The sequence below is a fragment of the Anser brachyrhynchus genome, assembly GCF_964034855.1.
Source record: "Anser brachyrhynchus genome assembly, chromosome: 14".
NCBI lineage: Eukaryota > Metazoa > Chordata > Aves > Anseriformes > Anatidae > Anser > Anser brachyrhynchus.
This window is the reverse complement of record NC_137709.1, coordinates 19,598,796-19,626,474: the sequence shown is the minus strand read 5'-3', so window position 1 is coordinate 19,626,474 and position 27,679 is coordinate 19,598,796. Positions and strand designations below refer to the sequence as shown.

At 45.4% G+C, this 27,679-nt stretch overlaps 1 long non-coding RNA gene across 5 annotated transcripts in view; it reads left to right on the top strand.

Moving 5' to 3' along the window:
- LOC308177739 overlaps positions 1 to 23,948 on the top strand; it is a 41,515-nt gene extending 17,567 nt beyond the window's left edge. For 4 of the 5 annotated variants that reach the window (XR_013939376.1, XR_013939378.1, XR_013939379.1 and 1 more), the window contains one exon: positions 22,242 to 23,948. This is a non-coding gene — a long non-coding RNA (uncharacterized lncRNA). Of the gene's footprint in view, positions 1 to 5,507; positions 7,754 to 22,241 lie in introns of all 5 variants that reach the window. The other variant, XR_013939377.1, reaches the window with a different exon arrangement.
- Positions 23,949 to 27,679: the final 3,731 nt, after the last annotated feature.

The following is a 27,679-nucleotide window of genomic DNA, read 5'->3' as shown; positions in this document are numbered from 1 at the left end:
TCTATTGCTGTTATCAGAAGAGATGGGACCAGGACACTGACGAATATATGCCTATTAGATAGGTAGGGCTCTAGATGGGGAATTGCATGACTGTAAAAGAGATTAAATGATAAAACTTTGCAGTCCATTGACTGTACTAAAGCAACCACGCTTTGCTTGGGGTTGTGAAGTGCTAATGGAGGCTGGAAAAGCTGCCAAAGGGTCGGAAATTATATCTGTATTGTGAGGAAAAACTTCTGGTTCTATAGAAATCAGAAGGATCAAAAAAAAAGAAAAAAAAAAAGGGTGCATTCTTAAGGAATCATCTACTCCTTTAGACCATGCAATGTGCTCCAAGGCATTAATAGACACAAAGGTGATGCAGGGCTTGGGTTTGGGGCTGGATCTAGGCTTCAGCAGTTCTGCGATGTACCATTTCCATGTCTCAGTACACCTACATCTCCCAGGAGTTGCACAGCCCTGCATGTGTGGAGGTGAACTCGAAGGGATGAGCTGTGTGCGCTCAGCCCTGCTGAGCACCAACAGGGTCTGTTACAGACCAGCACAACACAGAAGAGGCTGGAGGCACGGGGCCGCAGGGATGTCATCCAGTCACATCCATCCTCTCTTCCACTGGATCTTGTGCTAAGAATAACTTGGCCAGCCCTGAGGATTAAAGCTCTTCTGCATTTTCTGGAAATTGCCATGTGCAGCATGTAGGCATATGGGACCTCATTGCCCTGTCATCTGTATGCTGTGGGTATGGCAGGATTAATGCCAAACTGAGGATTAAAATAGCACTAACACCCTCTACTTTGGGACACTGTACTGAAGCGAAGCAGTCATACAATGAACCAAATATTTCTGGCTTAAGAGAAAATATTTTGATTCACAAAGAAGCAGTCAGGAAGCTAAGTTAGAACTATGGCATACCTTCCTATCTTTTGCTGTTTTGTTGGTTGGTTGTAAAGTCAAATTGGCTTCTTTTAGCAGCTGGACAAAGTGAACGCAATCACAACAGGGAACGATCCTGGGAAATTTGCATCAATAGGGTTTGTACCTTGTATATGTTAACTTCTGGGGCTTTGGTAACTTTGAAATTCCTCTCTGTAATTTTCTTAGCCTGTAAAGCTTTATTGCTCCTTCCTGGCTAGCCACATGGGAAACTCTGGCCCTGTATTTCTGCTGTTTTGTTTTGCTTTCCTTCAGCGATTTTTCTCTTTCCCCTTAACCTTACAACTCACATCCTCTGGGGAAAAAAAGTTCTCTGAACTTCTGGTTAAATAAAACCAGCCTCATATAACCCCCTTTTGAAGTCCTACGAATCCTCAGGTAAAGCCTAGTTCTCTGCCACAAACTCCCCAAAGCAGCTGAGAACCTAAAAACGTGCACGTTTATTTGAGCAGAACCAAAGGCCTGGGGAGCCGCCACAGCTCCGGCCCCTGCCAGCTGGCCCCGCTGCTTCAGAAGGGGCTGGAGCGGGATACGGCCCGTAAGTCGAAAAGTCTTAAAGCCGTTTCACGTTTGAGGTTTTCTCCTGCCCTGGCTCAGAGCAGCCAGAAAAGCTGAGAAGCTCGTTTTGCGCACTAGAGGGCAGGAACGTAACAGCAAAGGCTGCGGCGGCCGGGCCGGGCCCGCCGCAGGCCTGAGGGGGGCGTCATGTCTGGGCGGGCCCGGCGGGGCGCGGAGGGGAGGGGCGCGGGTGGGATTTGGGAAAACCACAGAGAGTGAACATTTGCCAGTTAATTCTACAGATGGAATTCTTAAAGGGGGAGAGTGTTTGCTTCAGGAATCTGAGCTTTTGCAGAGAATTCACCCGTGGCATTGGGACAAGGGGGCAGAGTCAGTAAGGGGTGTTCTCTGAACCATAGCTTCCATGGCCCTGCACTGGGAATTTGTCCCTTTCCTCCCATGGACTCTGCAGGAAAAGAAATTCAGTGCTCTCAGGCTTGTTTAATCAAAACAGCTCTGCAGTTGCCTTTGCTTCAGGGACTGTCTGCACAGAAGGTCGCTCATCTGAACCTCAAACATTTGTGCCGTCTCCTTCCCCATCCCCAAGAAGCCCGGTTTGCAGCAGTGCGTGGCTCACTTTCGTTAAGCTGACTGCAGAACTACTTGGAAGGCCAAACACAGCTCTCCAGATTTATTAAAATGCATTGCTTGCTTTTTGTCGACAGTGCTGATGCTGTTAAGAACAACGGGGCAAACACCTTAATAGTCAAGCCAAGAGCCTGTGTAGTGTTTATCTCACACACACACAAAGTTTGGATATGGCTCAGCTGTTGCTCTACAGGCAGTGGTGGTATTAGTTTTGAATAGTGGTGGAATTAAGTGCAGCCAGGCCTGTCTAGAAGCTTGGATATCTGCAGAGCTCAGTACTGGGCTGCAGAGCTGATTGAGCCCAGGCTTGGTGCAGAGCATCCTCACGGGTGCAGAGCTGGGATGGGGGCTGAACTGATTCTGGCAAAAGGAAGCCTTGGTTGCCTCAGGCAGACACAGGGGCTGAAGGACTCTGGCACCACGTAGGGATGAAGTGCCATGAAAGTGTGTTGTGTGCCTGCCACTGGCCAGCCATACTTGTAAAATAAAGGGGACAGAGGCAGCTCTGCATGCGCTCTGCTGGGAGAGCACACTACAGAAGGAGAAACAACTCACCAACACCATGCTCCTGTAGGTAGAGCCACCTTTCCACAATGCACAGAAGCACCCCAAAATGCTCATTCTCCATGCACAAAACAGTTTCATTTTCTGCCTGTGCTGCAAAACTACTCCAGTTAGTTAATAATGTTAATGGTGGGGTTATTTTGCATGTCTGAAAAGCTATGGCCACTGTCCAACTCAGTGAGGTCTTCTTTTTTATGTGAACAAGGACATCTAAGTATTGCAAATATAAGGCAGGGAGATAAAGAGCCTTACTGAATAGCTGCACAAAGAGGCTGAAGGATGGCACTGAGTTGCCTAAATACAGACACATCAGTGGATGTAGATGGATCTCACCTTTGAGAACTGGTCCGAGTATCTAGTGACCAGCTGCAGCTTGCATCCCATCTCAAAAGGTAGAGCCATTTGTTTAAAATGCTAAACATTTATTTAAGAGTTGCTTCAGTAATGACTCATGGAGGAGACTGCAGTGAATCACTACTCGAATTGTCTACAATGTGAAGAATTTAATGCAGAAAAAAGGTTAGTGAAAAACCTGTGAGGTCCAAGGTGATCACAGCCCAAACTGCTGTAATCATTTTAACTTGCTAACTGCTGCAGTCTGGGCTCAGCCTCGCTGCTGATGGTATTTTCCACTGGATGATTGTTATCCTTCCTTTTGGATTATATTGGTATTGCCCAGTGTCCAAATATAGAGTAGCATATTGTTTCCTTTCAGTGCTTTTGTATGTAAAATGTGTTAATCTGTTCTAAGCAGCAGAGCATCTTCTATAGGCTGATGTTCTGCTTTGGCCCATAGCTGTTGCAACTTTCTGGAGCTGTTTGAAGGGGAAGCCTGTGTACAGTCACGGAAAGCAGAACTGCAGGTGTCCGGCTGCCCAGAGGTGCCCAGGTGCCTCTGACTGGTGGGACTCTTCTGTCAAAGGATCACAGGATGACACAGACATGCTGAAGTCATGCTGGTGGTGTTGTGGATGGAGCCTGTTTCAAAAGGAAATACTTTCATCCTGGTAGATCAACTGCTGGACCAAACAGGTGGGGGATTTCTGAGGTCAATGTTTGAGTCTTTTGAGAACAGCTACTATAGAGAAGTTGGCCCTAAGGATGGCAAGGGGATTAGCATCCCTCGTTCTAACCAGGGAAGTGAGCAGACCCAGCAGTGGGTATCCAAGATACAGGCGACTCCACGAAGCCATAGAGGCAGTTCTGCTCCTTTCTGTACTGTTGAGTAACCAGTTCTCAGCTCTCTGCCCCACAAGAGTTACAGGTGGCTCACACAGCCTTCAGCAGTGGAGCAAACAGCCTCCACCACCTCCAGTGGTACTGAAAAGAGGTGCTGCCTTGGAAGCTGTGAGGGAAGGAGGGAATTGGCAGCCAGCTCTGTCTGTCATAGGCAGAGCTGCCTGGTACAACCCATCTCCTGCCATCTCCTGCGGTCAGCTCCAGCTTGGGCTAATCCATGGCTGTGAGAAGGACCAGTGCAAAAGGCAGGGCTGTCTGCTATCCTACTTCATAAAATTTCCTTGCTCAGAATTCAGCGAATGTTGAACATCTAATCTTGATTCAAGCCAGGGAGAGTCTTGCAGCTCCAAAGTAACTAAGTAGAGAGACCAGCCATTTCAGGGCAATATGAGTAACCTGTTGGATGGTGTCGGGGAGGGCAAAACCTCAATTTCCCACAGTGAGTGATGACATAATTACATCATAACTGACAAAGCTGCTGCTTTTAGGAGGATAAATTTCCCAAGGGCAATACTAAGATGACGAGCTTTCAGTTCTGATGTGCCATTTGCTGTTTCTCCTTGTGTTGATTTTTGTAGCAGTTTCTGTGGAAAAAGTAGCTGCTCAGTGAAATTAATGTGGCAGAATCAGACCCTAAGATGGGGTCTAGGATTTCATCAGCGAGCTTTTCACATATTTGAAAATTCATATTCATGTCAGGACGGACCATTTATCAACTACCAATTTGCTTCCCAGCCCCCATGATGAGAACTTCACCCGGGGATCCTTGCACTGCTCCCAGAAGCTATTGACAGAAGCTCCCTAGAGCTAAAGCAGAAGAGACAATTTACTGGGCCTAAAGTTTAAAAAATACTTCTCTTCTTTCTAATACAAATTATCTATGATGAATTATCACAAGAGATCTCCAAATATAGATTGGGTTAGGATATAAGCCCAACAATTTATACCCAGCAACCCTTAATGGCTGTGCATATGCAGCCTCCTTGCTCTGTGACCCAGGAGAATGGCTTCTTAATATTTCTCTTAAAGACTTAGTGTTTTTGTTGGGTTTCCTGTAAATTCACAAGGTTTCATTTGCAGCCAAATTGCAACAAAAACCACATAATGATTAGGAAGCCTTGCACGTAGATACAGAGAATGCAGTCACAAGATTGCTAAATAGAAATCGCTCTATCTTTAAATGATCATGAGCTGTCAGCTGTTCCTTTGTTTGGGTTATTATAGACACATATAAAACATTTGATTGAATGCTCAAGTTTTCACCATCTAGAATCCAGACGGATGTCTGACAAAATAATAAACACTCCCCACTTCACCCCTCCCCAAAATCCCCTTCCTGCTTCGAATTTTTCCCTGTATTGAAGCCAGTATTTCATGGACTAAATTGGACAAAGCAAGCAAACAATCTTCCTCACATTGATTTCCAAATCAAATCGTTGTTAATCACATCAATATTCCCAGCCGGTTCAACAGCCTCCGAGGCCAGCTTTCCGTCTCAAACAAGCTTCTCTGCGTGGATGCCACAGACCCCTCTGTGTGTGTTGAGATGTGCTATTAATTATTGCTGGAAACATTCAGGTCTGATTCCCTCACCTCTTCTTTCTCCCCTCCTCCCCCTCACGCAGCAAGGAAGAAACAGAAATCTCGCTCTGACACTGGATTTCTGACCTCTCTCGGTGATGTTAAGGAGCAGCTGCCCTGTGCTAAAACACAGATCTTGTGCCTCACTGGCTTGCCTGTAAGCAACTGCAATAAATACCTCAGTCTCCAGGAAGCATGGCAGATACTTCATGGTGGACAGCCACTAATTTCTGGGACTAAACTCTGCTATTTTGTGGTACAAGTCTCAGAGGATTTGAGCACCTGCCTCCTTGCTGTGCTGACTGTAAACCAGAAGCCCGGTCCTGTAGACATGGACCAAGGGATTGATTCCAAAGCCACAGGCATCTCTTTACATTCAGTGAGACGCCTCTCATGCTTTACGTTAAGGCAGAGCCCGTGCTTTGGGAAGGTGGACGGCGGCACGAGCAGCACCAGTGTGGGCAGCATGGAGGGGTAAGCGAGTCAGCTCCTGCCCCACGGCAGGTCTGCCTGAGGTTGGAGCTCTCCCGTGGCGATGGACAACTCCTTCCCTCCTTTGCCAAAGAGACTGCAGCAAGAAAGAAAAGGTGACGGGCTCGAATAAGGGCGCTTCCAACAACAACCCCAGCAATGCACACACACACACACAAATGCAGAGCTCATCGCGCTCTGAGTAGAGGAGCCTGTCTGAGACGGATGAGGCTGATGGTCAGTCTGAAGAGGGGATGGGGGACCACACTTGGCCACTGAGATTCTTCCTGCCAGTGAGCCACAGCTCAGCAGAGCGCTGTGTGCATGTGGGCACAGCACGTTGGGAGCGCGTATGCTGCCCATTCAACATGTAATAAATTTACCCTGTCAATAAGCAAGACTTTGGGATTGCATCTATAGCATCTCTTAGGAAGGGCAAATTAATTAAAAGCACGAACTAATTAACCTCCCTGCTCTTTGCCTGCTCCTCTGGAAGGGCAATGAGGCTCACCCTGCTGCACACTACTGCTCTGGTTTTGCTGGTCCCCATGCACTGCTCCGGGGTGGCCGGGGTCTGAGGGATCCACTGCATCGTGAAGCCAGTGACGGCTGATGGTGCTGTCTGTAAAAGTGTTCTCTTTGCCAAAGTTGTCCGTGGTCTGGCTACAGAATGGCCTGAGATCAGCCTCTGCAATGTAGAGTGGGGCCACCAGCTGAGGCTGAGGCTGGCACTGGGTTTTGAAAGGTCTAGAGATGCCCTGGAGATGGCAATGAGGTGAGGTGGAGAGAGCTCTAGAAAGAGACATCAGCTTCTCTTGAGATGGTGAAGCTCAATTTAGGGAGCTGCTGTGTAACAGACAGCCCTCTGAACTACCCTTCAGCAGTGTGGCTTTGCGTAGCCTTAGAGAAGCTTTAGCCAAGGGTGAAGAAATTGGGGCTAACTTCAGATCTGCCCAGCTTATCCTGCCAAAAACCGCTGCACTGCTTCCTCTGCAGACGGCAGAGGATGTGCACAGCCTGCTGGAGGCATCGTGAGGTTCTCTGGTGGCTGCACAGTCAGCTCGTGTTGGTGCTACAGGTGGCTTCACCCGGTGAGAGCTATTCTTTATTCTCTTGATGTCACATTTTCCTATCTGTTCGCTGTATCCTAAATTGCGTGTTCTTTGATAATAAAGGTTTTCTCCTTCAGAAATTCCTGTTTGCACAGTGGCTTCTGAATTATGCTGTTTTCTCCTCTGAATAATCATTTTCATAATGTGAAACTGAAAAGAGACCCCAAGCAGCTACCATGAAGAAAGGAAGATTCTCACAGAACAAATCGCCACAGTTTCAGTTAAATTCCCCTGTAAATGCCGGTTCTTCTGCAGCTTCCTGGGAAGGCAGCGCAAGGAGAATTATCCCGCTCTGGTTTTACCTGCTGACTGTACCAAACATGTTTCCTCAGCATGCTGTCAGGTGGTGGCGTGGAGCCGATGCAGTTGCTGTTTTCTGTTTAATAGAGCTGATATTCAAATCAGATGATGTCCCTTGTCACAGGTGTGATTTCATCCTTCTGCAGCACTTGCCAGGAACAACATAATGACCTTGTTGTTAGATACCGTGCTTGGCTCATTGCTTTAAAATGTGTTAGCACTTTGTTCGCAATAGGTTTGGTGACTTAAACAGTCTAGGTGCTGAATTTTTAGTGGTAACAATACGGTATTTTATTTGGATTTGAAGGAGGAGCAGGAAGTACAGGTGCCTTGTGAGAAAGCTTGTCTATGTGAGACCAAGTCCAGCTTTGCAGCCCTGACGGACCATGCCAGCACCCCTTTTTCAGGTGACTGAAAATGTCATAGTTACTGCAGGTGATTTGTCATTTAGTGAAGTTATGGAAAATCCTTTGGGGGCTGTGACAGCACATGGGTGAGTTTTCCCTTCAGAGAGTCTGGCCAGCAACAGGGTCTAATCTCAATGCAAGGGGAGAAAAATCCTGCCTGCGCTGGAAGCGTCTTTAAATCAGTGACAGGGATGTTTCCTGGGAGGGTGCTAAATAGACACGGCTCTAATGTGTGTAATTAACAGTGAAATTGAAACCTGAGCGAGTGTCCCATAATTATCCTGTGAGGCCTGCTCAGAAAAAAAAAAAATAGTTTAGAGGCTTAACAGTATTCCCATATTGCAGCTGGGATCTGGGCTTCCCCCTGGGCAGGACTCCCTGGTGGTGTGTGGGGAGGGTAGGGAAGGCAAAGTTTTAAGGGAGGGACATTTGAGAGTATCTCAAGAGAAAGGAGAGGAGAGGAGAGGAGAGGAGAGGAGAGGAGAGGAGAGGAGAGGAGAGGAGAGGAGAGGAGAGGAGAGGAGAGGAGAGGAGAGGAGAGGAGAGGAGAGGAGAGGAGAGGAGAGGAGAGGAGAGGAGAGGAGAGGAGAGGAGAGGAGAGGAGAGGAGAGGAGAGGAGAGGAGAGGAGAGGAGAGGAGAGGAGAGGAGAGGAGAGGAGAGGAGAGGAGAGGAGAGGAGAGGAGAGGAGAGGAGAGGAGAGGAGAGGAGAGGAGAGATTTTATTTTTAAAGCCATGCACACAAGATTCAGCTTCCTCTGAAACTGGAAATTGTCTCACAGCAACATATCCTAATTCATGAGATTAATTTCATTCATTGAAATGTGCAGTAGAGTAATTTCGCCCTACTTTTGAATGCAAATTGTAATTCAGCCTTAACTATGGTGGTGTTCCCATTGCACGGTGCTGAAGAATGTCTATAATATTTACTTCGTTATTGCTTTTAACAAAATCTTTCTTCAATAAGCTTCCTCTCATCTGGCAGCAGCTTGGGTGCAGTAGGTTGCATTTTAGTGTTGCAGAGGGGTCGGCTCCCCTGGTCAGGGAGTTGGCACCAACAGGGCTGGGGGTCTCCTGGACACCTGGGGGCTGCAGGAAAGGCACAGCGTGACTTAGAGTTCCCTTCCTGTTTTGTTCCTTGGTCGAGCTGCTTTGTGCAACTTGCAGCAGTCTAATACTCCCAAAGCAGAAGCCTGTTAAGGCATAGCCAATATCTGGTATATTTTCACTTTGATTTAGATGAGCAATTAATTAATAAATAGGGGAATTTGCTTCTATTATGATTTGCAGTTTGAATTAATGATTCTTCCAGCAAAAATAAGCTTCTCCAATAGTAATGTCTTTATAACCCTGAGGCTTTTGTTCGGGCTGTTTATGGAAATGCTGCATCGCAACCATCAGTACTGAACTCGTACTGAGCATCGTAAGCATTAAAAGAAAAAGAGGAATGGGAGTAGAGAACGGAGAGGGAGAGGGGGAGTTAAAATGGAGTTTGCTCCCCCCCCCATATTAGATTGATTCTTAAAAATTGTTTTGATAACTTTAATCTTCTTACAATAGACTTGCCTGTGTATTTATCTGTGTTGTTCTCTCTGTGTGAGGCTAATGACTGCCTGAAATCATTCACTGAAAGTAATTGTTTGGACGTCTCTCTGTATATGTTAAAAGGTCATAAGGTGTAAGATTTTAGTTATTGTTCAGCTCACATCTGGAACTAACTCCAGCCAGTGTCTGCCACAACAAGTCAATAGCCTCACTCTATATTCCACCTGCATCTCTTCCTTTTCTGAGCTTGTTCTGTCTGGCTTTATATTGCCGGGTGGTGCAGTCACAGGAGGAATCGTGTGCAAGAGCGCGAGCGCTCTGGTTTGAGGTGGGAAGCTGTTGTGAGGAATTAAAGCTCCTGTTGTGACAGAGAAGGCAACAAAAGCAGAAAACTTCCTCGTGCAGAAGGAAAAACCGTCTTTGTGATAACTGAGACATTCAGAGGTGACACCTGGGTATCGATTGATGGGTTTCACACTAATTTCCGAAGTGGTGGTAATGTCAGCCTAGTTCAGGTCTTGATGCTTCCTTGCCCAGGGCTGTGTGCCGGTGTCGCCTCGCACTGCTGCTGGCTGGCAGTGTTTGTTCCCACCTATGCTTTAGCATAATGGACACAGAAAGTACAGCAAGTGGAAAATCCTTTATTGATGGCCTCCCCTCCCATTTCCAAATCCTGAGGGCTTTATTGTTGCTGATCACATACGCCAAGGAAAACCAAGCATGTTTCCTGCTGGAAGGAGCTGCTAGTGCCCCACTGTCTGCCAGGCAGTGGGATCTGTGCCCTCAGCAATGCCAATTCCCTGCCACAAAATGTCCTCGCTGCAACCTCCACCGCCCGGTGGAGCCAATAGGCTGTAGCTGCACCATCTGTGGGTGCTTATGGTAAGCAGGCAGCTTGAGGTGATAAGCTGCACTTAAGACCAGTATCGGTAAATTACAAGAAAATCTCTCAACCTTAAAATTGTTTATGGTAAAAAGCTCCCATTTGCAGATATCACTGTCTAACAGACCAAACCATCTCCGGAGTTTAAGAATAAACCTGGCATACACTGGTGGGACTGGTTATGGGGTGGGGGAAGGTGGGGAGACTGGGACAAAAAAGAGGAGCTGTTGTTAAAGGAATGGCATCTTAGCAAACATGGTCTTACTCTTTATTTCTCAGTACTTAAGTCACAGTGCAGCTTCCTGCCATTATTAGAGCAATTAAAATGCAATTACTTTTTCACGTTTGTTTCAGTTCTTGAATAATTAAAGCCACTTTACAATTAAGGGTGATCCATAAAGGAAGGCATTTTGCATGTGCAAAGCTGTAAGGGGTGGAAGACGTTGGGGTATCGGCAGTCAGCAGAGAGCAACTGAGACTGGTAATGCTACAGTAAGCTGCCTCCTCTGCACAGCTCTACAGGATCATGGAAAGAGGCCAATTGCTGGATTTCAGTGCTTTATCTTGATTAAACGGCTGTTTCAATTTGGTATTCACTCTTTTCATATTTGTAATCACTTTAAGATTTTCATTTTATAGTATTTGCTTATTTAACTGCTTGCTTCCTGCCAAGTCTAAAAAAAGAAAGGCTTTTCCCTCCCTTCTCCTTTCAGAGCTGCAATAAAGGAAAGAGTTTACACAAAATTACTTCTATATTTAAAGGTTCCTGATGTAAATCTCTGGTTGCTTTAAATAGTCAGAGCTGATAGCTATGGCAGAGAAGTACTAAAACCCTGTGTGAGTGCCTCCCCTCCCCAGATGCTCAGGAAGATTTTGGGGGTTGCTCTGATTCCTTTTCAGGTGTGTGCTGAATGGTTTCTACCATTATTGTCCCCTTAGCAAAACTAGTGAAACGCTTTAGGATCCTCTGACACAAAGGCATTGAACCACCTGAGATACAAGTATCAAAGGTCTAACACGCAGCCTCTTGCGGCCAACCCTGACCCCACCTGTCCCAGCCAAGGCAAACTCAGAGATCGCCACTAGGAAAGATTCCTGCATACGCAAATGTTATTTCTCAGGTCACCTAGGATGTAGTTTTAAGCCTAACAGCTAGGACCAGACCCATGCAGCTCATCTTGCCCCTCCCCAGAATTGCACCATGTTCTAAACTGGGTTTAACTACTGCATTTTGAGGACAAATAGCATTTGTCCTGCTAAGGGGCTAACTAGCTTGTGAATCCAGTCTTAGAGAAACTTGTTATGAAACACTTTTCCTTTTTTGTTCTGCACTGCTAACTGGTTTTAGTACAGATAGGGAAGGGAAAGGCAGGCAGACAGGCCAAACAGTGCACTTGTAGGAAAATCAAATTGGTCCACAAACTTGGCTGGGTGCAAAAAATTACTGAAGGAGAAGGCAGATGTGGAACAGGCCTGCAGTAGGTAATCCACAGACATTAGGGTTTAATCCAGGCAGTGGGGGTGCTAAAGCTTGCTGTTGCCTGCACTCAGTTGCAGAGCTGTAGTGTGGGTTTTACTAGACCAGTTCCTAGCGTGTATGGGTATGAGAGTCTACCGGGGTGGTGGGGAAGTGACTGCCCAAAGAAACCTATGGTCTCGTGCTAGATATGCTGCTTGATCAAATAAGGGACAGATAATACAAGGAGAAATCTAAAATCTACAGAAAGAGTAGTGCAGCTAGAAATGCTAGGGTCCAAGGGCTCCTTATAATGTTTGGGTTTTTCCCTTTCAAAAAGCGGTAATGCATTTATGGCCCTGATGGTCTCTGAGAGCTGGCAAACTCTACCAATCCTTTGTATGGATTTTCTTTAGCCTTCTAAATCTCAGTGATATGAATCAATCATACGTGAGCAGCTCTGTAAAAATCTCACATCCTTTCCGCTGTGTTTCACCCATCATTCCCTTCTCCAATCAATAGAACAAAAGCCAACTTCAATCTTCATTCATAATTGGTACAGAAAACAAGTTTGATGTTTGAAAAGAAAGTTTCCATAATTTCTCCATAACCTCAACCCTCCCTCCATCCCTCCAAATATCCACTTTCAGACCAGATTTGGTAATAAGAGAGGTCTGGCAAGAAGACACTGGTTCTCATGAGGTTTCTGACATTGCTGGAAACAGCACCATCCTTGCCTTTTGTTCTTACTGAAAAACCTCATGGGGTGTGTTTGAGCAAAAAAACCTTCTGAGACTTACAGAGTTGGAAGAGTTGAACGGCCAAGTAAAATCTTGACCATTTATTTCAGCAGCACAGTCACCTCTTGCTCAGAGAAGACATCATCTCTTCATCTCTGTTTCACACAACTCTGCTCCCTGCCAGTTCTTTTCCAGTTGCGCAGAGTGGCACAAGGCTTCATTACATCAGACCCCCAGGAAACTGTAACCTGTGCTTTATACCATGCGTAGGCCGCAGGGGTTGCTAGCGAGAAGATCAATGTTTAAAGTGTCTGTGGGATTTCAAGGATTTCGGATTTAGGGACAGAAGTTCTGGATTTTGATGTCTCTTTCTGGAACTGCAAGCAACACAAAAAACATGAGCACACTGTAGCATCTCCAAATCTGGGTGACCTCTGTCATTTGTAACAATTAATGAATTCCCCAACCTTTCTGCACACTGGAGATCTGACTTTGCTTTGATTTTTGAGACAGGGAATAAAGTCAAAGAGCAGATAAATGCAGAGGTTTGCATTTGACTGAGTAGCAGAGTGATCTGAGCCCAGTCCTGCCCCAAAGGAGGCAGTGTACCTGCAGCACTGCAGGCTCTGAGCATGACAAGCAGAAAAGGAGATGCCGTGAGTAAAGGCAGTCCCACTGCTGTGGCAATGCCAGGCACTCTAGGTGAACATCAGAGCAAAGCTTGTTTTTTTTTTTTTCCCTGAATATTAAAATTAAGGCTAGCTGATGCCTTTGCTTGGTTTCACAGGACCCACTGGCAGAGGTGCAGAACAGCCTTACCAATTGTCATCATCACAAGTAATACCATACTGTATTCACTGCCTGCTTTTACAATGAAGCAAAGTTTTATCCTGCCTAGTTTTACACTGAAACCATAATTCTGTCCTCTATACCACTGTTACTGCAGGGCACGGAGCTTCTCGAGGTCACAGAATGGGGTGGCATTTCCTTGCAGGCTGCCATCCACTGGACCTGCTGCACTGCAACAGGAGTAAGGGACCACAGGAAGACGGTGGAAAATTACCTGCCAAGTCATTTGGATTTCATACGAGTGGTCCCCGCCTAGTTCCCTCCACTGCAGAAGTTTCCTCTGAACACGTATTCCTGCAGCTTGTAGCCAATTCTACTTGCTTTCCCTCCTGCAATTTCTCCTGTCCTTGAATTTGATCGAACCGAGTTGTAAGCAGCATGGTATTCAGGGCTTGGAGGATATAATTTTGTGAGCTACGCTCTGAAAAATTAAAAGAGTTGACCTCCCCATTTCTCTCCTCACCCTTCACCCCCCAGTCCCTAACAAGCAGTAAGGCTTGGGTTTGGGAGTTGCTGAATTTTTACTATCTTATGCAATTTTTCTCTGCAGATTGATTTTTGTGGAACACCTTGGGGTATTTGCTAACATAAACATTGCTCCAGTGGCACAGGCTGTTTGTTTACATTGATAGGAGGAAAAGAGCCCTTATTACTGATATTTTGACTTCTTCCCTCAAGCCTTTCCCTGGGAGCCAGCACGTAGGCAATATTGATACGTGCTTGTTTAATTTAGGGCCAATTTTCTATATAGATGGATGTGACGATGCATAAATAATACACCACTTTGCTGCATGGATTGTTTATTCCTGCCTTCATTGGCATGCATAGCACACAGGCAAACTGAAAGCTTCTCTGGATGGGTATTGTCAGATAACTTGCCAGGTTGTTCCCTAGAGAAAATCATCAGACACACAGAGCTGGAGTTTTTAAAGTCCTTTTATTTCATCCTTTCAATGCACTCTGTGCTGGTACAGCAAAGCACAGGCTGAATCAGCACTCCCATTAAAATTCCTTATTTTGGGGAGTTTATAAGTTGCCGGTGAAAAGAATAAGAGCCGGACGCGACTGCAGGAGCTGAGCTCTAGAGATGAAGACATTTGCACAGAATTTTAAAAAGCACACAAAGAAGAATGACAAATGCTCTTTGTATAAAGCGAATCATTGTTCCAGGTGGCTGTCTGGCTGCAGAAGGTGGGCACTGGAAGAATTCCCACTGTTTAATTTGGAGAATTTGGCCATCTGTGTGGGGTGTCCTCCTGCCTGCCCTGAACCAGGCTGGGCTTGCTGCACTCGGGGGCAGCTCAGGGCTGGCCGAGGGCTTGGGCATGGCATGGGCAGCAGTGGGCATCCTTCACTTCCCAGAGGGCTCTTGAGCTCCAGGGGGAAACAAATGCCTGGACAGCTTGTTTGCTGTGGTGCTTATCATAATGCATAATATATTCTACTTAAATAGATTATGAAAGGCCCAATTCTCCCATTAATTGCAAAATTCTCAAGAACTTCATTATGAGCAGGCCTTAAATGTACATTTTAGAGTCTTAATTACTTGATATGCCATATGCCATTCCCCTAATCTAATACTGTGAGCAAAACCCACTCCCGAGTACTTTATGTTGAACTAGATTTACTGTTGATAACAAATAATATTCAATTCTTTCCTACTGCTGAGAAGTAACCTCTGTATTGTTTTTCCCTATGGAAATATATTATTAACTCTGCTGAAATGAGGGGTGAAAGGGATTGGATTTAGACATGTGTGCTGTAAGTTGGGATACAAAGTAGTGCCCTGCTCTTACTCTGAGGTCAGTCCTGCTGTTTTCTGAAAATGGGGAATAGTGACCAACCCCCTGCCTCTGCCTGCTGAATGCTGGTTTGTATAATTAGCACATATTAAATTTGCATTAGGTTTATAGTTTATGGCAGTGCCTCACTGGCTGCATAATGCATGGAAGGATGCTCAGCATCCAGATGCTGGGGTGGCCCATGCTTTGGAAAGCTAGTGTAAGTACGGGGATTTTCCTCAGCCGACTGCATGGTGTTTGCTGTTAGCTGTTTCAGATCAGTGAAAGCCTACCTCTCCTCCCAACACCTGCAGATGACAAAGGAACACACTATTAATTGGATTTTTTTTTCCTGTTTTTAATGTTTGTTATTACATTTTGTAAAAATACAAGCGAGGAAATACAGGCCTGAGAGGCTTAGATGAAGCAGGCCTATTACCCAGAGGAAATTATAGTTTTCTTGCATGTGTTAGTGGGAAAAAAAAAAAAAAGAAAGAAAACAAAAGATATTTTGTTAAATGAGATTTGTATGGGTGGTCTGCTAGAATTTTTTTTTTTTTGGTTAGTAATTAGTTGCCAGGCTAAGCTGTAATAATAAAATCAGCATGGTAATAAGATAATGAGTGCTGATGGACAGTGGGTGTAAATTTAAATGAGTGATGGGGCTGGACTTTTAACAGTAAGGCGTCCTAGTTAATGGACAGAAAAGGCTAAGAAAAATAAATATATAAAGTGTATTGAGTAAGGCATGTGAGCCAAGTAAAATGCTGTAGTATTTTGGACCTATTTTCCTCTGCATGGTGGCCACCAACATGCTGCAGTCCTGTGCTGGCAGCCCTGGAGAGGTGAGCAGGTCGCAGGTGTGAAGGCGAGTGGTGGGGTTAAGCTGGTGGGTTCTGCATCTCGATGGGAGGCAACTGGTGTGATTTCAGCAGCACGGATATGCTCACAGACACCGCTTGGTTTTGGATGAGTACACATGGGGAGGGCTGGGAGCGACTAGTCAGGGGGAGGGATGGGAGTACCGGCTGCATTCTTCTTTTTAGGCCCACGAATTCTGCATCCAAGTTCGATGATCAGGCTCCCTCCGCTGCCAGCAGAAGCAGGCAAACTGCTGGTATGGGCAGTTCAGAGCATCCTGCCTGGTTTCTGCTCTCGATCACACTGTGGGCTGCAGAGGCTTGGGCAACCAAATGTACGTGTCAGACACAAAGGGGGTGAATAAACCCCACAGTTAACAGGTGTCTTCTTGGGCTGTATGCATCACAGTTTGGGAAAAAGCTGCTCTGGTTGTTCTTGCCTTCCCTCATCCTCCTTGACTCAGAGCTCCTAACTAGATCAGTGCGAGGAAGTTAAGCAGTCCCCAGAGCTGGCCAGGTTTTCCTACCCACCCCAAACCTCTCTGGCAGGCAACTGTAGCCCTGCTAGCAACAGAAGCAGCTAGCTAGAGTTAGTGTGTCAGACCAGTGCCTTCTGTCACACACAGCTCCTGACAAACACAAAAGGTATTTTCCATCTAGGCTGACTTTACTCAGGAGTGCTGCTTGCTGTGAAGCTGCTTGGCTCCTTTTAAAAATGTGGAGCAAACCCCACGATCTCTGAGTGTCGCCAAGTGCTACAGCACCCACCAGCAGTGTCCCGACTCCCAGCCTCGCCTGCGGTGCTGCCCTGGTTCAGGTGGTGGAGGTCTGCGTGTGGTGGTAACCACACCGAGCAGCAATGGGAATGTTGCTAAAGCACCACTGCAAAAGTATTCATTGTTTCAGAATTGTAAAATCTAGGAAAAAATCCAAGATCAAACAGAAAAACGCATTAGAAACATAATTAAACATTATCTCTTGCAAAGCACTCAGAAGTTTTGATACACAGGAATAAAGGCTTCTTGTACAGCCTGGACTGTTACAGCAGCGCTTTCAGCTCCCTGTCAGTTATCTGCTCACATGCAGCTCTGTGTAGTTTTCCTTGTTTCCCCCCAAATTAGTGTGCCCAGGATGACAAACAGCTGGTAAGGACTAGGGCTTTGTAAGGAGGAGGCCTGAGTTGGTTTGCCAAGGAGGCGTCCTCTGGCCAAGGGGCTGCAGAAGCGTGGCAGCCAGGGGACCAGGGGGCCCTCCTTTCCTTACAGCACCCCTGTAACAACCACAGTTTTTTCATAGTGAAAGAGTACATGTTTGATAGCATGTTTGCACAGAGGATGCAAATAGAGGACCAAGTATGCTAGGATGAACACCTCATGCCCGCTCTGACCTCCCTGTCTTCTCCCATGGCCCCAGCAGGGCTGAGCGATGCCCAGGGCCTTGGTGTGGCCGAAGGCTGCGGTGGGCTCAGCTGCGGGAGCTGGGGGTATCACCAGCCCCTCGCTGGCAGTGGCTGCAGCTAGCCCATGTTGCAGGGACGTGGTGAGTCGCTCATCGCAGCCTGTGGCAGCAGGGTGCCCTCAGGGACTGGCTGAATGAGGCTCAGCCCCCAGCGGGAGTCAAGAGCAGGAGACTCGTGCGATTATGTGCCAAAATGGATGTGGGCAAGATGCCTAGTGCGAGGTAGGGGGCTTGAGAAATTGCTTGAGATGTGCAGCCAGCCCTGGCATGTCTCTTAAATGAGAACCATCTTTTTTTGCTGGGTTAATCCATCATACTTGAAAAATTCCAAAAGGCTGTATCTTTCCCCCTAACTATCTTTATCATTTTAATTTAAAAGCTTTTTAAAATTATTACCCAAATAAATGATAAGTAGTAACAGGGTAAACTGCTCTGAGCTCTCCATTAGTGCAAACAATACAAAGCGACTGTGTTCTATTTACAGAAAATTAATGAACGTAAAAAAGATGAACTGCGTGTCATTCTGGTGATTGTAAGTTGTTTTTCATGCAATGAGGTTTGCAGTTTTATACATTAAATTCTGGGACAAAAGAAACATCTCTGCAATATTAATAGTTGTAATATATGATTGTATGTGAAAGGAATAGAAATAACATTTATTTTATTTAATGAAGACTAATGAAGTTGTTCTGATCTTTCCATTACAGTTTCCACAAATTTTTCTAATCAGGAAGATCCTACTTTCTGAGAGCTAATTTTTCATTTTAAGCATCTAAAATGCCAGCAGAATAGTGAAATGCAAAAACAGTATTATAGGACGCTAGAAATTTTCCAGTTCTAATGGGAAATTGATGCATTTCAGGGTTTTTGTTTTGGTTAAAAGAAAAAAGCTTAGGCTGCCTTAGAAAAGTTTGCCTTTCTATTGGTGCTTTATTGATTAGATAAACATGGCAGATACAGGCAGAGACTTTAGCTGGATGGAAAAACTGGTCTGTTTCCTGAATCTGGTCAGGGCAGGATACTGTGCAGTTTAAAAAAAAAGGGTGTTGAGGGATGTAGAGACTGAAAGAGGTAATCACTGCAGGTCCTCCTGAGGCACTGAGGTCAGCACCAATGTTCTTTGAAAAGTACCCTTGGCTCTTCAAGCCCAGGTTAAGTCTGCAAATATTGGAAAGCAATTAGGACCAAATCTGGGGAGGGTATTTATCTTTCAATTCGCAAAGCAGCATGGCTGAAGGGACCCAGATATTTTAGGGACGATGGGGAGGTCATGGACCTGGACAACCGTGTACATGGTGGTAATATGTAGAAAGGCATTGACAATCCCTTTGGTGTGGACATTTAAACAAGTTCACAGGCAGAAGAGGGTGCCTAAGGCAGCAGGGCTGGAGCTCCTTAAGTGGGGAATTAATTTAAATCTGGGCAAATGAGCCAGCAAAAGAAATGTGGAGGAAGGGAAAAAGGAGAGCTCTGCCCTTCTGTTGGTACCTGCAACTACGCTCCTGGAAACACTGTGGAAATGCCCAGAGAGTCCTTGCTTGCTATTGGGGCTCTTCTATGTGGACCTCTCCCATATTCATCCGTAAGCTGCAGTGTTTCAGATCGTGTGCAACAGCGTTGCTTTCAGAAGGAAAAAGAAAAAAAAAAAAAAAAAAGTAGAACAGTTTCCCAGAATTGTGTTGTCTTAATTTCTGTCATATATATCTTATGCTGTGTTGGTGCTGCTACATAAATCTTCTGTCTAACACCTTCTCATACCATTATTGGGTTGTTGAGTCTTCAACATTTCTCACACCTGACAGTTTCTTAGAATGCATCAATTATTTTCCTACCTGTGTTCACGGTTTTGCTGTCATCTGGGAAAAAAAAAAAAAAGGGGGGGGGGGAGGGAAGAAAAAGAAAGGATTGATTTTACTTTTGGTTTAAATTGAAGAGCTGGTCATTTATAGCCTTTATATAAGCACAAACATGATAACTACCAAAGACAATGGTGAAATCTGAACTGGGGAACTGCCACTTTCAGACTTGCAGGTGTGAAGCAGAAGCAGGACAACAAACTCACATTGAAAATAATAGGAAAATAACACTGCCTGTTATTGCCATTTCTAGCTACATTGATGCACTGAAGCACATACACCCATGGATACAGACAGAAAATGTTTCTGTCCTATAATATTTTATTGCTATACAGTGGGTAAAATTTCCAGGCATCAGTTATCAGAAACGACTGGCTTCTCCCATTTGCCCTTTTGTTCCATAGCAATTTGATTTGATTTTATAGAATCTTTGCCATATGTCTTGTGTCTCAGCAGCTTTCCATTTGCCTGCTCTCAGCATTAGACACCATCTCTCTTCCAGCTTAACACTGGAATGAAATGCAGGAGGTGGCAGGTCAGCGAGACCTTCATGGCACCTCTTGATGTCCCTTGTTTTTCTGGAAGGGCACCATGTCATGTAATAATAGATAGGCTCTTGTCATGCTTACTCAGGAGTCCTGATGTCTCACCAGCCTTTAAAACGAACAAATAAACAAACAAACAAAAACAAACACCAACACAACAAAAACTAAGGCTTCTTGTCCCCCTATTTACTTTGTGCTTTCCCTCAGCAGTGTTACCCACACATCTACTTGACTTCTTTCTTGCCCTTACACACATAAAATAGAAAGCTGGCAATTTTAATAAGTACAGACTTTGCTGCCTAATTGAGATTAACATAGACAAATTATTAGCACAGGAGCTGAACCTTGGTGGCTTTCAGGAATTGCTCATCTCTCTTTGCTGGGTCAGGTTTTGATTAGTTATTTTAACACTTCCATATTTGCAGTGCAACGTCATGGGACAAACCTACTTATGCTGTCCTGCCCTTCAAGGGAGCCTGAGAGAGAGAAAAAAGCATGCACACACTCTCCATCTGTCTCCCTCGGGTTTACATCCTTTGACAGACTCTGGTGTTAGCCAGAACTGCGGCCTTGTGCTGTCAGGAACCATTGTGACCCAGGCACTTCCTCGTGCCTGCTTGGGTGATGCTAGAGGCCTGCTGGCCTTGGTGCCCTCTGGCTAAAATGCTGCCATAAAATGACTCCAGAGGAGGTAGATAATACACTAATTTTGCAGTGGTTACCACCACCAGGAACCTATGGCAAGTCACCCTTGCCCCTGCCCTGGCCATCCCCAGAAACACAAGGGGGTTTCTAGAAGATCTGCCCCACCAACCATGAGTGGTGCATTATTATTTCTTTTCCACACTGAAGCTGTTCACAGGTGGTGAGGGGTGACCGTGCTCTCCCCCTTAAAGCTCCAGGTGCGGGGCCCCAGGCGGAGCAGCGCTGTGACATCTAGGTCGCACCGTGCTCCCCACAGGCCTCGCGTGGCCTCGGCCTTGCTGCAGCCTCCAGCGACTGGAGGCCAGGGCCCTGGGGAGCAGGATGGGCACCGGGAGAACTCCGGCCTGCACCGCTGCTCCCCAGGCTGCTGGGCCCAGGGCGGGAAGAAATGGGAGCCGGGGGAAACACGGGAATGATTTATGTGTCTTTGGTTTTTGCACAAATCTTGCCCTAAAAAGGGCACAGCTGTCACTCCATTTGGCAACAGCAAATAATTATGTAAAGGAAAACATCGCTGTACTTTTGACTTTATTGCTTGTCGTATCGGTTGGAGACCGATAGATGGACCACTTGGACTATGTGAGGTAGTCACAAGGGGGGTACTGCGCAAAGCTGGAAGGGCTCCTCTGGCTCCAGCGAAGCTTGTTATTTTTTCCCTGAATAATAGAGTGAGAATTGAGAAGGAGAGAGAAAATTAGCAGGAGAAAAAGCTGCTCCTCTTTGTTGAATAGACAGTTTAATTTATTCCTGAGCACAATGTACCTGAAGAATGATAAGAAACAACTTTGATATCATGTTAATAAATAAAAAAGAGGTTACATAACCTAATTTTCTCTGGGTCTTACAGCAGTTTCTATTTTATCAGCTTTCATTTAACCAGAGCAAAATTAATAAGATGGGAAAAGTAGGGCTACCTGGAATACTACAAGATTTCTTAAAAAGAAAGGAATGTGTCTTTAAGCTCATTATTTTGTGTGCAGGTTGCTGCCTGGCACCTCAGGAGGGCTCATCTACAGGAGAAGCTGGTGTTGGCCAAGTGACACCAGGGATGGTCCTGAGGTCCCATGGCGGAGCTGGCCCTCTGATCTGGGGGCTGGTGTGGGGGCTGCGGCTTGGACATGGGGACAACAGGGGAGGAAAAATGTCCCTGGCACCCCAGCCTTGCCACAGGGCACTCCATGCTCCCAAGCATTGCAACCTCCCCCAGCCCCGGTGAGCTCAAATCATGCCCTCAGCTCCCACCAATATGCTGGGTCTCCTTTCATTCCCGTGCTCCTACACTGCAGGTTTGGGCAGCTTCCCTGCCATTTTTGTCTCTTTGCAGATGCTGCAGGTGCAGCCCCCAGAACTGGTCCCTGCTGGCAGGTGGCTAGCAGTCCCTGGGCTGCAGGGACTGCACCTTCCCGGCAGCACATGGGCACACTGAGGAGCCTGGAAAAGTGACTGGGGAAATTTTTTTTTTCTTTGTGAAGCTTGCCAGAGCATGGTTGTGGTCATTCAGGTGAATAGAAGGACTACAGGCAACAGCGTTGAAGAAAGATGCTGTAATTGCTTGTTGTTCCTCCCACAGGAGACGTGATAAACCATGGTAAGAGTCCAAGATTTCAAAGGCAGCTGATTAAAATGGATTAAACTGATTTACTCTGTGTGAGAGCACAACAAGCCCTTTAGTTAGTAATTTCCTCTCATGCACCCTTCTGGTTACCCAGGAACAAACAGTAAGGAGAAAAGAAAGCAAAAGATTAAATAAGCAGGTTTTTTTTTGTTTGCTTGTTTGTTTTAATTTACAGATTTCTATTCTATTTCATTTAGAAATGGACCAATACTACAGCTGCAACTAGAGGAGATTATGACACCTACATGCCTCTCTTCTCTGAAGTGTCCGACCTTCACAAGCCAGAACACAAAGCCCAGCAGTCTGACACCAGCTGAAGGTGGCTTCAGGCATGGCTTCAGCATTTTGGCTCTGGATGTGTTTTAACACCAGTCTGGAAGGACCAGGGGATACAAGGGTTTAGATGTAAAATTCCCTATAAAAACCATTGGTAGATAATTGTTTTTTTTTTTGGTCTCTTGTCACACTGCAAATGGGGGTGTACATGTAGAAAAAAAAACACAAAACAACAACAACCACAAAAAAACCTGTAAGGAATCTTCATTTGCAGCAGTTTTACTTTTGATAAGTACAACTAACACTAACCCAACGAGGAAGGTGTCATTGCCTTCTGATTAAATGGAGGGTGAGGGCAAGGGGGAATTACATTAATGCAGAAGCAGCCTGCAAAGTTGCTGCGTGCTACAATAAAATCTTTTGCACTAGAATTTTCTGAGAAGCTTAAATTATCCAGTGAAAGGTGGAAGGTCCCACACACTTCAGCTTCTACTCATGCGTTGTGTCGTGCTTTCTGCCCTTCTCCTTGGGCTGAGCTTAAAGGCTCCTGGTGACAAGAAGCCCTGATGTCATGAGTGCCTGGGAGCTGGCTCGGCTCCTCCAGATGCCAATGCCCGTCTGCCAGCCACTAGTCCCAGGGCTCATATAACTCTTGCAATCGTCTAACATGGAGCTAAGCCTCTTATTTTACATGTTGTAACCATGCAGCTGGAAGCAAACATATATGCAAATCGCACATCAATAAACAGTGACTAATGTGACCTGATTCCTTTGGCATTAGGCATTTATACTGGTATATTTTTGTGCTTTGCAAATACAAAACGGGAATGGGAAAATAAATTAGACAATATTTGGGGTTTTGTCACTACATATACTATTTTTTTTTAAAGGAAGAAATTCTTTGGTTGTGCAACATGTTGAGAGGTGCTAGCCTTAGAGAGGCAATGGGTGCTTATGACTTGCTTCCTGCAGCTTTTATTGCTGTCACACCACTTTAATAATGCAAAAATTCAAGTGTGTGTGGTTCAGCCAGTCGTTACGTAGGTCTCTCTTTGGACCTTTGTGTGCCAGTCTTAGTGTTTGTCCCAAAGCACCATGTGACACACAGACACGGGGTTACAGGCAGACCCTTGCTGGTGCACTCCTGCTGTCAGGCCAAGGGCACCTATGGCCTGAAATGTCTGAGACATTGACTGAGACATCAACTGAAACAGGCTGGGGGGCATTCCTCCTGTCAGAGCTACGCTGCAGCATAGCTGTTGTAACTGATTTGCCTTCATTTTGCCAATAAGCTTTCCACCTCAAATAAAATAATGCCATAGCATAGCAATCAGCAGATATGCTTTGCACTAGATTGTGGAATTGGAATATATTGCAGATGGTGTTTACTTAAAAGACAAGTAAATTTTTATTTCTGTCTCTGCTTGGAGTAGACCTAATTAAAAGCCAGGCAGAATGTTTTATTCTTCACTTGAAATATTACAATTAGTAGCAACATCTGTGTTGCACGATTTATTATTTGTGTGTGCAATGTTGTAAAATAGTTTCCCAACATTATAACCTGGTGTACAAAAAAAAAAAAAGAAAAAAAAAAAAGAGCAACTAATTAAACAACATTAAAATGCTAATCTAATTTGTAGTAAAAGAACGCAATATCATTTCTTGTGTTTAAACTGTTTTTCTTAAGCCATTCCAGCACTCCATGGAAACTGTTCTGGGGTGAAGTGGGGGGGACTTTTCATCATGTATAATGGTCTGTTAAATACAGGCTGCAACTTCAGCTGAACTCAGTGTTGGGACATTGGAACTGGAGAAATGCCCCATGGACATTCTTGAATCAACAAGATTTGAGCCAAACAAGAATTCAGGGTATCATAGTCACTGCCCTGAGTCACACAGGGAACAAGGTCCATCTCTGTACCTTACACTATGTGGTGGGGATAGCAACTAAAGAAGTAATAACTCTTCTGGCATAACATAATAATTTATCACAGCTTTTCATTCCCAGCAACTACCTAATGCAGAACACAGCGGGAGTCCTCTTTGCAAGGACAAAATAAAAAGACTGCTCACTGCCATGCAAGTGTCCAACTGTAGTCATCTTTCTTCTGCACTGGTGTTGCATTCAGCCTCTCTCTCCCTCTCCACTTATCTCCCACCTCAGCCAAATTATTAAGTATTGCCCTTCACTTCCATCTATCCATGTGTTAAATCCCAGGGGTGGTTACATCCTCCTGGGAGGCACAGTGCTTCCAGAAGACCCTTAGTCCTGTGCCTCAATGTACACGGCCAGGAAGGTAAAGAAACATGGGAGCTGGAGTAGCTGCTTATCCTGTAGTCTGCAGTATGAGCTCTACCTATCCACTGAGTGACTCTCACTGTTAGGAGACTAATTAAGAAGAGGAATACCTCTGTGTGTATTATAAATAGCCCAAAGGAGGACATAGCCTATTTCAGGACAAAGTCAAAGGAAGAGCTTGATCATTGTCATTGGCAGCTTAAATCAGCCGGTGTGACTTTGCCCAGGGAGGGATCAAAGAGGAGTGCAGGAATAGCTGCGAAGAGAAACTCCTTCTCCTGGATGCTTTGCTAGTGGTTCTCCTTTGCCGCTGTCTTACCTGACTTCAGCTCCAGCCTGGCATCAATAACGCAATGTCAGCATGTTAGCAGACATGCTGTGAATAAGCTTGTGGCCAAGATATTTCAGATCATGTATGTTTAATCTTGGGGCGATGGATTTGGGTGGTGTACAAGGGAGTAGCCTTTTTTGCCACTGCAGCCAAGTTCATCAGGGGCTGTGAATTGCTCTGAGCCACTAGACGCCACAAGTATGGCCCTGCTGTTGGTGAACAGAAGTGGAGAAACATCAATAGCAGGTTTCTTTTGGAAAAAACCCTTAACACTACCCCCCCATTCCCCTTCCTCCCCCCACCCCGCTGTTAGCCTGGAGATAGTCAATGAGAATTTTTCTATTTTTGTGTGCTTTTAACCTTAGCTGTGAGCTGTTTCTTCAGCTTTGAGGGTTGATTGCCTTCCCAATTCGACTTAAGCTGGCAGAATATCTTTACACAGGCCATTACAACCACCAGTCATCTAAATTACATAATTTGCATTGATTTAATTAATACAAAGAGTTTTTATCCATTTGGAACAGATATTCTGTTGCTGTTGTGCACACACTTGGGGACAAAGTGATGTTAGGCTTTCTTCTGCCTTCCAGACATCTCTATCCCCACTGTGGGGCTCGCGTGTCAGTGCAGCACGTCAGATCACAGGAAGATACGTGACTATGCAATCACCTCGATACGATTCAGGGTGTTTCTGTGCATTTCCCACCCACAAGCAATCATTCTAATGATGTTATATTTTCTTAGCATGCTTGCTACTTTTCTCCTATCGATAAGCTGAAATATAAATACCTGTTGCTGTGACATAATCACAAGAGAAATATTAAACTGGAACTCATCATCTCATCAACCTATGGACTGTAAAGTAGTAATACAACAAATTGAAGTCTTTGCCTCCAGAGTGAAGCCTTTTGGCTCCTAAGTGGAACCCTCCCAGCTTTGCTTCAGCATCACTTTTCCACACATTTTATCCACAGTTAGTGGATAAAAAAGTAGGAAATTGTACTTGATTGTGTCAGTGAAAGAGGGTTGAAATAAGAAAGGGATTTTTTTTTAAATGATAGGGATATTTTCTATTACAGATGGAAGGTGGAACTGAAAACTCTGGAAAGCCAGATCAAATGCCATACAGACAGATTCCCTCAGTGATTAATTAGTTTTTCAGGGAAAAAAAAATCAAATAAACTGTGTTTTTCACTGTTTCTTTTGCTAGATCCCATATTATGCTCTTGGCAATCCCAAGGGGAAGTCTCTGCTGCTGTCTGTCACAATCTACTTTGTTCTCTTGCCCTCTGTTCAGTCCCAGGCTGCTTCTGCCTAACAAGAGTGCAAGGAGATGATAACAAAAAAACTCACTGCCTATGGGGAACAGCTATCGTTATGGGACACGATCACTTTACCTTTTTTTACACTCTGTATTGAGGCGGCAAGACTATTGCTGTTCAGTTCTTTGCACTGCAATCTGCATTGCTCGGTGATGTTAGGACAAAATGAGTTACTCCTTCTCACTCATTAAAAATATCTTGTGTCTGGAAGGGAGCTAGGAAAAAAGGGGGAGAGCGAAAGCGCCATTATGAGCATGAATCGCCTCTCTGATCTGGCTTGGTTTCATCCTAGCCTGTGGAGTAGAAAATGTTCTGACTGGCTGCAGCAGAGCCAGAATTCAATAGCTTTTAATTACCATCAGTCATTATATATGTTTGTTATATAGCCAGCATAAGAAAAACTCAATAAAATTCTTGTTTCATGAAGCTATGAGAGCTCTGGAATATAAATAAATGGTGTCAGATCTCATGGCACATGACATATGTTCTTAAGGGGGAAACAATTCATATTTAACTACTGTAGCAGTAACAGTGCTTTTATTTTAGACACCCACTGCACACTGACACTACCCCACTGCACAGACCTGACATGCAGAGCTGGCACACACCTGTGTGCCATCAAACCTGCCGCTGTGCTGGACGTGGTGCCCCGACTCTGCTCATCACTTGGTTGCAATGAGAAAGAGTGACCAGGACAGAAATGCAAATGATATAACACTCAGACAATAAACAATGTCTTCAATTATGTTTTTATGAATGAATTTGGGAGTAAAATCTGCAAGGAGTGTGGTGCTGCTGGCCCTCCTGTGGAAGAAGGAATGGTGAGGTAGCCTGCTGGGTTTATGAAGGTTGCACAAAGCCCTGTTTCCCCCCGCAAAGCAGGCTCAGGTGTGAAGCGTCACTGGCTTTTTTATGGCTCCACAGGCTGCTGTCAGGGGCAGCTTGCTCTGAGAAAGTCCTGCCGTGAGCTTGGGCTTGTGCTCCTGGCTGCATTCATGCTGCAGCTTTGCAGCGCAGCGTGCAACCAAGACATGGCATGTAAGTCTCTCACAGGAATCAGCTCCTCGGTCTGTCCTTTCTTTTTTCTGCCCTTCTTCCTGGTCCCGTCAGACGTGCTTACCCCTGTGGGAGCAGGAGGAGCCCAGCACAATGAGTGCCTGAATGCTACAGCAGAAACCATGAAATCTGACATTTATTTCACGCTGCTGAGAGAGGGCTAGTTGTGCTGCCTGTTGTGATGTTTAACAAAATGTCCGTCTGTCCTGTGTCAGCAAACACCAAAGGTAACTGCCTGCTCCTGCCCATCCGTCCTGGCTGAGCAGCCCAAGCCAGATGTCCAGCCAGGTCTTAGGTCACCTAGCACCTCTGTTTTTCTTGGAGGCTGAAGAAACCACAGCCCTCCCAGAA